General features: G+C 40.9%; 1 protein-coding gene across 1 annotated transcript in view; it reads right to left on the bottom strand.

The window, feature by feature from the left end:
* Nucleotides 1-10,093: 10,093 nt before the first annotated feature.
* Nucleotides 10,094-10,469, bottom strand: part of LOC115153397 (zinc finger matrin-type protein 4) — a 144,890-nt gene continuing 144,514 nt past the window's right edge. The window contains exon 7 of the mRNA XM_029698811.1: nt 10,094-10,469. This exon is cut by the window's right edge and continues 396 nt beyond it. The gene's annotated coding sequence lies outside the window, so the exon portion shown is untranslated.

Here is a 10,469-nt window from a genome sequence, read left to right as displayed (position 1 = left end):
CGCACTCTCTCTCCTTGTCTCTTCCTTCACTGCCTGCCTCTTTCTCTCTCTCCCTCTCTCTCTGCCCATGCCTCTCTCTCTCTCTCCGCCCATGCCTCTGTCTCTCTCTCTCTCTGCCCATGCCTCTCTCTCTGCCCATGCCTCTCTCTCTCTCTCTCTGCCCATGCCTCTCTCTCTCTCTCTGTCCATGCCTCTGTCTCTCTCTCTCTCTGCCCATGCCTCTCTCTCTCTCTGCCCATGCCTCTGTCTCTCTCTCTCTCTGCCCATGCCTCTCTCTCTGCCCATGCCTCTCTCTCTCTCTGCCCATGCCTCTCTCTCTCTCTCTGACCATGCCTCACTCTCTCCCTGCCTCTTTCATTTTCCCTGCCTCTCTGTCTCTGTCTATCTCCATCTCTCTATTCCTCTCTTCCCCCTCCCTTTTCTCTCTCCTTCCTTGTCTGTATCTGTCCCTATCTACCCTTTCTCTCTATCTGTGACCTTCTCCCTCTCTTCTCATCTGCCCCCCCTCTCTCTCCCTCTCTCCCTTTCTTCCTCTCGCTCTCTGTGTAGGCACTGAGATTCCTCATGAATATAGATGGGGTATAACAGTATGAATTCAGACAGTAGGCAATGAAGAGGAGCATTTCTCTCACACCCACTAACTCATCAGAGAAAGGTTGAGTTAGAGTTGGGAAATGACATCATTCTGCCTCTTATTCCTTATTTATATTAGGCCCTTTTGTCATCTCCTGTAGCTAACGTTAGAATAGCAGGAAAAAACATTGATACTAAATGTTCTCTCTCTCTCTCTCTCTCTCTCTTCCTCTAAATGCCTGCTAAATGCATGCTTTTCAACCGCTCTCTGCCCGCACCCGCCCGCCCGACTAGCATCACTACTCTGGACGGTTCCGACTTAGAATATGTGGACAACTACAAATACCTAGGTGTCTGGCTAGACTGTAAACTCTCCTTCCAGATTCATATTAAACATCTCCAATCCAAAATTAAATCTACAATCGGCTTCCTATTTCAAAACAAAGCCTCCTTCACTCACGCCACCAAACATACCCTCGTAAAACTGACTATCCTACCGATCCTCGACTTCGGCGATGTCATTTACAAAATATCCTCCAACACTCTACTCAGCAAACTGAATGCAGTCTATCACAGTCCCATCCGTTTTGTCACCAAAGCCCCTTAAACCACCCACCACTGCGACCTATATGCTCTCGTTGGCTGGCCCTCGCTACATATTCGTCGCCAGACCCACTGGTTCCAGGTCATCTATAAGTCTATGCTAGGTAAAGCTCCGTCTTATCTCAGCTCACTGGTCAGGATAACAACATCCACCCGTAGCATGCGCTCCGGCAGGTATATCTCACTGGTCATCCCCAAAGCCAACACCTCCTTTGGCCACCTTTCCTTCCAGTTCTCTGCTGCGAATGACTGGAACGAATTGCAAAAATCGCTGAAGCTGGAGACTTATATCTCCCTCACTAACTTTAAGCATCAGCTATCTGAGCAGCTAACTGATCGCTGCAGCTGTACATAGCCTGTAAATAGCCCATCCAATCTACCTACCTCATCATCATATTGTTTTTATTTACTTTTCTGCTCTTTTGCACACCAGTATTTCTACTTGCACATCATCATCTGAACATCTATCACTCCAGTGTTATTTTGCTAAATTGTAATTACTCCGCTACTATGGCCTATTTATTGCCTTACCTCATGCCATTTGCACACACTGTATATAGACTTTGTTTTTTTTCTATTGTGTTGTTGACTGTACGCTTGTTTATTCCATGTGTAACTCTGTGTTGTTTGTGTTGCACTGCTTTGCTTTATCTTGGCCAGGTTGCAGTAGTAAATGAGAACTTGTTCTCAACTAGCCTACCTGGTCAAATAAAGGTGAAATAAATAAAAAAAATACAGAAATCATGTTTTGATATTAGGGAATGATGGATGGTTTGGTGAGGACATGTGTAGACTTCAGACTTTGTGTGTGTGTGTGTGTATGTGTGTGTGTTTGGGTGTGTATGTGTGTAGCCCTCCCCTTCTCCTCAGATCTTCCTCTCTACTCAGCAGCCCTGAACTGCAGCTTGCTCCTCTCCAGTATTTTTACAACTTTTTATGTTACTTTGGAAACTTTGGTAAAAAGCACATCTTTGAAGCCTATTGCTTGATCAGAACAAATTGCCGATGGTTTTTACATTTGAATGTTTCTTCCTTTTCAGATGTTTTTTTCCCTATACTTCTCTACAAATGTCACACTCTTGTGTTCACACACACACACACACACACTGGAGGCCAAGAAAACATTAACATCTTAATATTAATTTAGATACAATGGCATTGAGACAGCAGTGTGTATGTGTTTCTCTGTATGTATGTACTCCTGTGTGTGTGTGTGTTCCTGTGTGTGTGTGTGTATGTATGTGTGTGTGTGTGACTCGAGAGTCCTCTGACAGGAACAAAGCTCCTTGCTGTCTGATCTCTTCTTTAGAAGTCCCAGTCTCAGAGAGAAAGAATAAAGGCTTCTCTCACAGAGCGTGGCCTTGGAAACACCTGTACACAGACATCACAGAGAGGCTATTGCACTGTATGGCTTTTCACACTACAGAGCAATTGGTTATACAATGACATTTTGCTGGAACCATGCTGAAAAGGACAATTTGAAAAGAAAATCTCAGTGCCAGCAAGTATTGATCAGGTTGACTCTATACTGTGAAAAGGGTATGTACTCCCTGCGATCTACAAGATGTAAGCTACCCTCTAAGAAAAATGTATATATATATATATATATACATTTCTATTTATATAACAGAGATATTTATAGAACATGTGATGTCTAACTAATGTTTAACATAACTGCCACTGTCAATAACAAAACGTACCCAGTTTATTTTATCTGTCGCTATGTTACAGAAGTATTCATATGATGTACCTATATACTAGGCGGTGTCAGAGGAAGGGCCCAAAAATTGTCAAAGACTCCGGCCACCCAAGTCATAGACCATTCTCTCTGCTACCGCATGGCTGCCGCAGAGCGCCAAGTCTAAGTCCAAAAGGCTCCTTAACAGCTTCTACCCCCAAGCCATAAGACTGCTGAACAATTAATCAAATGGCCACCTGGACTATTTACATTGACACCCCCCCCCCCTTCTGCTACTCGTGTGCCCTTCTAGATCAGTTTCTGCATTAAAGACCATCCATTGCTCTGAGGTCTTTTACTGTATGCATACCCACAATGGTTTCCTAACAGTATGGGTGTGATATATCCAATCTGTCCAACCCATCCTCTACATTTGCTGTGTGCTAGCGTCTGTCCCCCCTGTCTGAATCAAAGATCAGTGTGTGTGTGTGTGTGTGTGTGTGTGTGTGTGTGTGTGTGTGTGTGTGTGTGTGTGTGTGTGTGTGTGTGTGTGTGTGTGTGTGTGTGTGTGTGTGAGACGTGGGTGACCCAACTTTTGCAGATGATTAAAATGTAAAAGATCCACAAGGAGAGGGAACAAAGACATCAAGAGACTAAGATCTCAGATTTGAAAGATAAACTATATCATCATCATCACCATTGTGTGCGTTTACAATTGTGCACACAGTGGTCTTACAGCTACACTCCCACTCTCCATGGCAGTTCTCATATTCACAAACATACAGTACATCCACCCACATAACATTCCATCACAGCGTTCTATCCTACTCATAACATCTCATAACAGCATGTAGCATCACGGTGAATCATTGTCATACTTAACCTCTCCAGAGCATGAGATGTGTGTACATGATGCACACACTTCAGTTCAAGCTACAGCTTGTGTTGACATTGGTATAGCTATTGTTGACTTAAGATTCAACTTTTAACTCGAAAGTTGTCATAGCAAAATGCACAAGGTGCAATTTCGAAATTGCGTAGTGCATCGTCAGTTTTCCTCTTGTCATGTCAGTCATTGCAGACCTTAGAGAGCCATTTATAACTTGTCAGAAATATCCAGATCAACTAGCCCATGTGAGCTAACGTTTTTTTAGCCCGTAGATTTTGTTGCCCATAGATTTTTACATCCCAACCCGAGCACTCCTTTCTGCCACCTCTGGTCTTCTGGCCCTCCCACCCCTACAGGCAGCTCCCACTCAGCCCAGTCAAAGCTCTTCTCTGTCCTGGCACCCAAATGGTGGCCTTAAAGTCAGGACAGTGGAATCCCTGCCCATCTTCCGAAGACATCTGAAACCCTACCTCTTCAAAGAGCATCTTAAATAACCCTCACTGCGTTCCTGACTCACTGCGTTTTTCTACTAGCACTGATTTTGTGGTAAATACTTTGTTGAGGGAAAATGTACTTGATACGATTGTGATGTGTTGTTGTCTCACCTAGATATCTTAAGATGAACGCACTCATCGTAAGTTGCTCTGGATAAGAGTGTCTGCTAAATTACAAAAATGTCAAATGTAATATCCAAGAGTGAGTCTTACAAGGCCTCTCAGCGAACTGGTGTGTCTTCATTGCTCATAGATGGAGAGTCAGTTGATTGTCCTCCCCCATACACTGAAGCTGTAGTTATAAATCATGAATCAGTTAGCAGGTCCAAAGATCTAACATTGCAGGCAACGTTGGGAGAACTTCACAGCTATGTTGTCTCAAGGTTGACACAATGCTGCCGTGTTTGTATGGTCGCCTTCCTCAGTCATTTAGAGTCAAATCCCAGTGGGCACAGAAGTCAATTCAACATATATTTAATGTTGGTTAAACAATGTTGATTCAACCAGTGTGTACCCAGGGTGATTACAGTTCATGTTCAACTTCAACTCTTTTTCAGTGATTCAGCTCCAACCCTGTCTTGTATACTCCTCTTTTCAACTCGGTGTGGCCATGTTGAGCTAGTTTCTGTGCCAGCTCAGTGGTGGCCATTTTGAATACTGTTGTTCACATTTAGGGTTCCATTAAAGTCCTAGGGAAATAGCTAGTCCAAGAAAACTTAGGAACAGACATGTAAGGTGAAGCTTTAACACTGATACATTTATATGGAGTGTATTGCTATTTCATCCCAGCAGGCAAAGCTGGTTGTAATGACTTCACTTCAACCAGTTTACAATGACATTGTTGAAATGACATCACTTCAACCAGTTTACAATGACATTGTTGAAATGACATCACTTCAACCAGTTTACAACGGCATGGTTGAAATGACATCACTTCAACCAGTTTACAACGGCATGGTTGAAATGACATCACTTCAACCAGTTTACAACGGCATGGTTGAAATGACATCACTTCAACCAGTTTACAATGACATTGTTGAAATGACATCACTTCAACCAGTTTACAACGGCATGGTTGTAATATGGTTGTAATGACATCATCTCAATCAGTTTATAACAACATGGTTGTAATATGATTGTAATGACATCATTTCAACCACTTTAAAACAATATGGTTGTAATATGGTTGTAATGACATCATCTAAGACAGTTTTGACTACTGAGAATACTGTTTAGCAAACAGAAAGGATGAACCATTATTCAATTTCTACCATACATATTTAATATCTATGTATCCAATATCTATGTATCCATGGCCATTTCTACCATACATATTTAATATCTCTGTATCACAGTTGAAATAATTGGTTAAATTACCTTAGCACTCATTATCTCATAATCATAACCACAACTCAACATAGGTACTGATGTGATGTGTTGTATCCTATTAATACAAAACTCTTAACAGGTCTAGAAAACCACACAATTTATAACCTGCAGCTACCACATATTTACAGAAAACACACCATTTTTTTTCTTCATTAAAACCCATCGCTTGAAACTCACATTGGCGTGGTTGTTTAAAAGTCCCGACTACATAAAACCATACCCTGCCATTCCAGACACAAAACAGAATATCCAATCAGGTCAGACACAGTTCAAACAGAAGCGTGAAATCTATTAAAACGCAAACCATGTGTTTACCACTTCACAGAGGAAAAATAAATTAAACTCTTTAAACAACATCAACAAACAGAAACCCGGCATAGCACAGAGCTGTGAAGTCTGTTTGTTCTCTTGCCTTTTAGGCATAGATAGATACGATTTAGGGCTCTATTCAATCCGTAGGGCTGTATATCCTCTTTGTAGTGTGATTGAAAATTGAAGGAAATGTTCCCGCAGTCGCAGAGACTGCATTGAAGGCGAACACTGCATATATCAGCTCAATCAGCTCAATCAGAAATTATCTTTACATTTTAACACGGATCTTCCGCGACACTTCCGCCATACGTATTGAATCCAGCCCTTATGCAGTAGCTAGAGATGCCCATGGGCTTCTCTCCTGGCAAGCATAGATTGGAAGCAAACTGTTAGATCAGGTAAGAATTGTACTAAAACTATGGAAATGCCACGCATGAGTCCCCCTTGGGGATAGATCCAGAATCTCCCGATTGCTGGCCATCAAAATAAGACTACATTTAGGCTACTGTTTAAATGTGTATTTCCCACTATCTTGAGGTAAACATGGGAGTATAATGCTTGTATGGATGTCAACCCCAACACATGTTCATGTCATCATAACCAATTAACTGCATTACACTTCAAAACGACTTCTACAACCGATTTCTAACTGACTATATGCTACCAGCTTATCCGAAATGTTGTTAGAAGTTAGATTTAAAAAAATTCTAAACCCTAAAAGGTCAACTTTTAAATGTTATGCAGCAAAAACAGATATAAACATATCCAAATCGGATTTTAGTAACCACATTGTGGGCCTGTTAGAACACATAAATGATGACAGATTTGATGAATATCCACTTTATTACATCAGTTTTTTGGAATGAATGCCAATGACAGCATCTACAGTTGAAGTCGGAGGTTTACATACACCTAAACCAAATACATTTAAACTCAGTTTTTCACAATTCCTGACATTTAATCCTTGTAATCACCACTTAATTTTAAGAATGTGAAAGGTCAGAATAATAGTAGAGAGGATTTATTTCAGCTTTTCTTTCTTTCATCACATTCCCAGTGGGTCAGAAGTTTACATACACTCAATTAGTATTTGGTAACATTGCCATTAAATTGGTTAACGTGGGTCAAACGTTTCGGGTAGCCTTCCACAAGCTTCCCACAATAAGTTGGGTGAATTTTGTCCCATTCTTCCTGACAGCTGGTGTAACTGAGTCAGGATTGTAGGCCTTCTTGCTCGCACACGCTTTCTCAGTTCTTCCCACACATTTTCTATAGGATTGAGGTCAGAGCTTTGTGATGGCCATTCCAATATATTGACTTTGTTGTCCTTAAGCCATTTTGCCACAACTTTGGAAGTATGCTTGGGGTCATTGTGCATTTGGAAGACCCATTTTCGACCAAGCTGTAACTTCCTGACTGATGTCTTGAGATGTTGCTTCAATATATCCACATAATTTCCCTTCCTCATGATGCCATCTATTTTATGAAGTGCACCAGTCCCTCCTGCAGCAAAGCACACCCACAACATGATGCTGCCACCCCCGTGCTTCACGGTTGGGATGGTGTTCTTCGCCTTGCTCCCAAGGATGAACCAGATTTGTGGAGGTCTACAAATTTGTGGAGGTCTACAATTTTTTTCCCGAGGTCTTGGCTGATTTCTTTTGATTTTCCCATGATGTCAAGCAAAGAGGCACTGAGTTTGAAGGTAGGCATTGAAATACATCCACAGGTACACCTCCAATTGATTCAAATGATGTCAATTAGCCTATCAGAAGCTTCTAAAGCCATGACATAATTTTCTGGAATTTTCCAAGCTGTTTAAAGGCACAGTCAACTTAGTGTATGTAAACTTCTGACCCACTGGAACTGTGATAGAGTGAATTACAAGGGAAATAAAGTCTGTAAACAATTGTTGGAAAAATGAATTGTGTCATTCACAAAGTAGATGTCTTAACCGACTTGCCAATACTATAGTTTGTTAACAATAAATTTGTGGAGTGGTTGAAAAACAAGTTTTAATGACTCCAACCTAAGTGTATGTAAACTTCCCTCTTCAACTGTATGTGGTATCCCCCACGGTCTGTGTTCCATTGATCTGTTACCGTATGTTTTGGTAGTGGCAAAGTGGCCTTCTCAAAGTGAACAATAACACTTTGTTAGTGAGGGCCACCAACCATACAGTAAGTCCTTTATTCCAGTGACTTAAAGAAACCCAAAACTGACTCTAGATCAGTGGCTAGGTGAAACTTCAAATTACTCCATTGGTGGTCTTGTAGTGCATGTCTGTATGGCTGACATTTGAAAATGCCCTAAAAATCTATGGTGTCATCTCACATATTGTTTCGGAGAAAAGGGATTCTGACTGACACTATGGCGTGTATGACATCATCAATCACAGAGGTACTAAACATAGGAATGTTTACTGAACCATAGATACTGACCATTAGTTTAACTTACTACTGCATGCCTGTATTATGTGGTTGTTTCAATTTGCAATCTGTAACTTTCCATTCCAGTCAAAAGTGCTGCCACTGTACTTGGTTATAAACTGAGCAGAGTGGGGTTTGGCAGATGTAACCAGTAGATTTGTATTTTCCTTCCTGGCCAAGTGTGTTTGCAGTACATTTAGTAGCCACAGAGGATATTCAAGTTGCAGACTGTATGCTTAAACCCACTACACTACATTTTTATATATTTATTATACATATCAATATACAGTGCCAGTCAAAAGTTTGGACACCCCTATTCATTCAAGGGTTTTTCTTTATTATTTACTATTTTCTGAAGTGTTAAACAAATCAAAATATATTTGAGATTTGAGATTCTTCAAAGTAGCCACCATTTGCCTTGATGACAGCTTTGCACAATCTTGGCATTCTCTCAACCAGCTTCATGAGGTAGTCACCTGGAATACATTTAAATTAACAGGTGTGCCTTGTTAAAAGTTAATTTGGGGAATTTATTTTCTTCTTAATGCGTTAGAGCCAATCAGTTGTGTTGTGACAAGGTAGGGGTGGTATACAGAAGATAGCTCTATTTGGTAAAAGACCAAGTCCATATTATGGCAAGAACAGCTCAAAAAAACTAAGAGAAATGACAGTCCATCATTACTTCAAGACATGAAGGTCAGTCAATCTGGAAAATGTCAAGAACTTTGAAAGTTTCTACAAGTGCAGTCGCAAAAACCATCAAGCACTATGATGAAACTGGCTCTCATAAGGACCGCCACAGGAAAGGAAGACCCAGAGTTAATGTACTTCTGCTGCAGAGGATAAGTTCATTAGAGTAACCAGCCTCAATAAATGCCCAAATAAATGCTTCACAGAGTTAAAGTAAAAGACACATCTCAGCATCAACTGTTCAAAGGAGACCGCGTGAATCAGGCCTTCATGGTTGAATTGCTGCAAAGAAACCATGACTAAAGGACACCAATACGAAGAAGCGACTTGCTTGTGCCAAGAAACGAAAGCAATGGACATTAGACTGGTGGACATCTGTCCTTTGGTCAGATGAGTCCAAATTGGAGATTTTTGATTCCAAACGCCGTGTCTTTGTGGGACACAGAGTAGGTGAACGGATGATCTCCGCATGTGTGGTTCCCAATGTGAAGCTTGGCAGAGGAAGTATGATAGTGTCGGGGTGTTTTGCTGGTGACACTGTTGATGATTTATTTAGAATTCAAGTCACACAAACAGCATGGCTACCACAGCATTCTGCAGCGATACGCCATTGGTTTGCGCTTAATGAGACTATAATTTATTTTTCAACAGGACAATGACCCAAAACACACCTTCAGGCTGTGTAAGGGCTATTTGACCAATCGCCCGCCCTCAACCCAATTGAGATGGTTTGGGATGAGTTGGACTGCAGAGTGAAGGAAAAGCAGCCAACAAGTGGTCAGCATATGTGGGAACTCCTTCAAGACTGTTGAAGAAGCATTCCAAGTGAAGCTGGTTGAGAGAATGCCAAGAGTGTGCAAAGCTGTAATCAAAGCAAAGGGTGGCTACTTTGAAGAATCTAAAATCTAAAATATATTTTCATTTGTTTAACACTTTATTGGTTACTACATGATTCCATATGTGTTATTTCATAGTTTTGATGTCTTCACTATTATTATACAATGTAGAAAATAGTCAAATAAAGAAAAACCCTGGAATGAGTAGGTGTGTCCAAACTTTGACTGGTACTGTATGTTTATGAGCTACACACTGAGAACTCAATTTGATGCACAGATAGCCTACAGTCTTTCGGAAAATATTTTGTATGAATATAATTATAAAATATTTATAGCATGTATTGCAGCCTTGACCCTCTGGGCTGATAAAGTGGTGATTATGATATTGTTTCTTCTATTCTATGACTATCAGTGTAATGGTTATCACCGCTCTGGGTAACACTGACATCAGTTAGTTAGATTGTAAGATCGTGGTTCACAAAAGGAGTCTATATAGTGCAATACTTTTGACCAGCGCCCTATAGGCCCTAGTCAGATGTAGTGCACTATAAAGTGAATAGGGTTTCATTTGGGTCA

The sequence above is a fragment of the Salmo trutta genome, chromosome 18 (assembly GCF_901001165.1).
Source record: "Salmo trutta chromosome 18, fSalTru1.1, whole genome shotgun sequence".
NCBI classification, from domain to species: domain Eukaryota; kingdom Metazoa; phylum Chordata; class Actinopteri; order Salmoniformes; family Salmonidae; genus Salmo; species Salmo trutta.
This window is presented reverse-complemented; position numbering and strand designations above follow the sequence as displayed.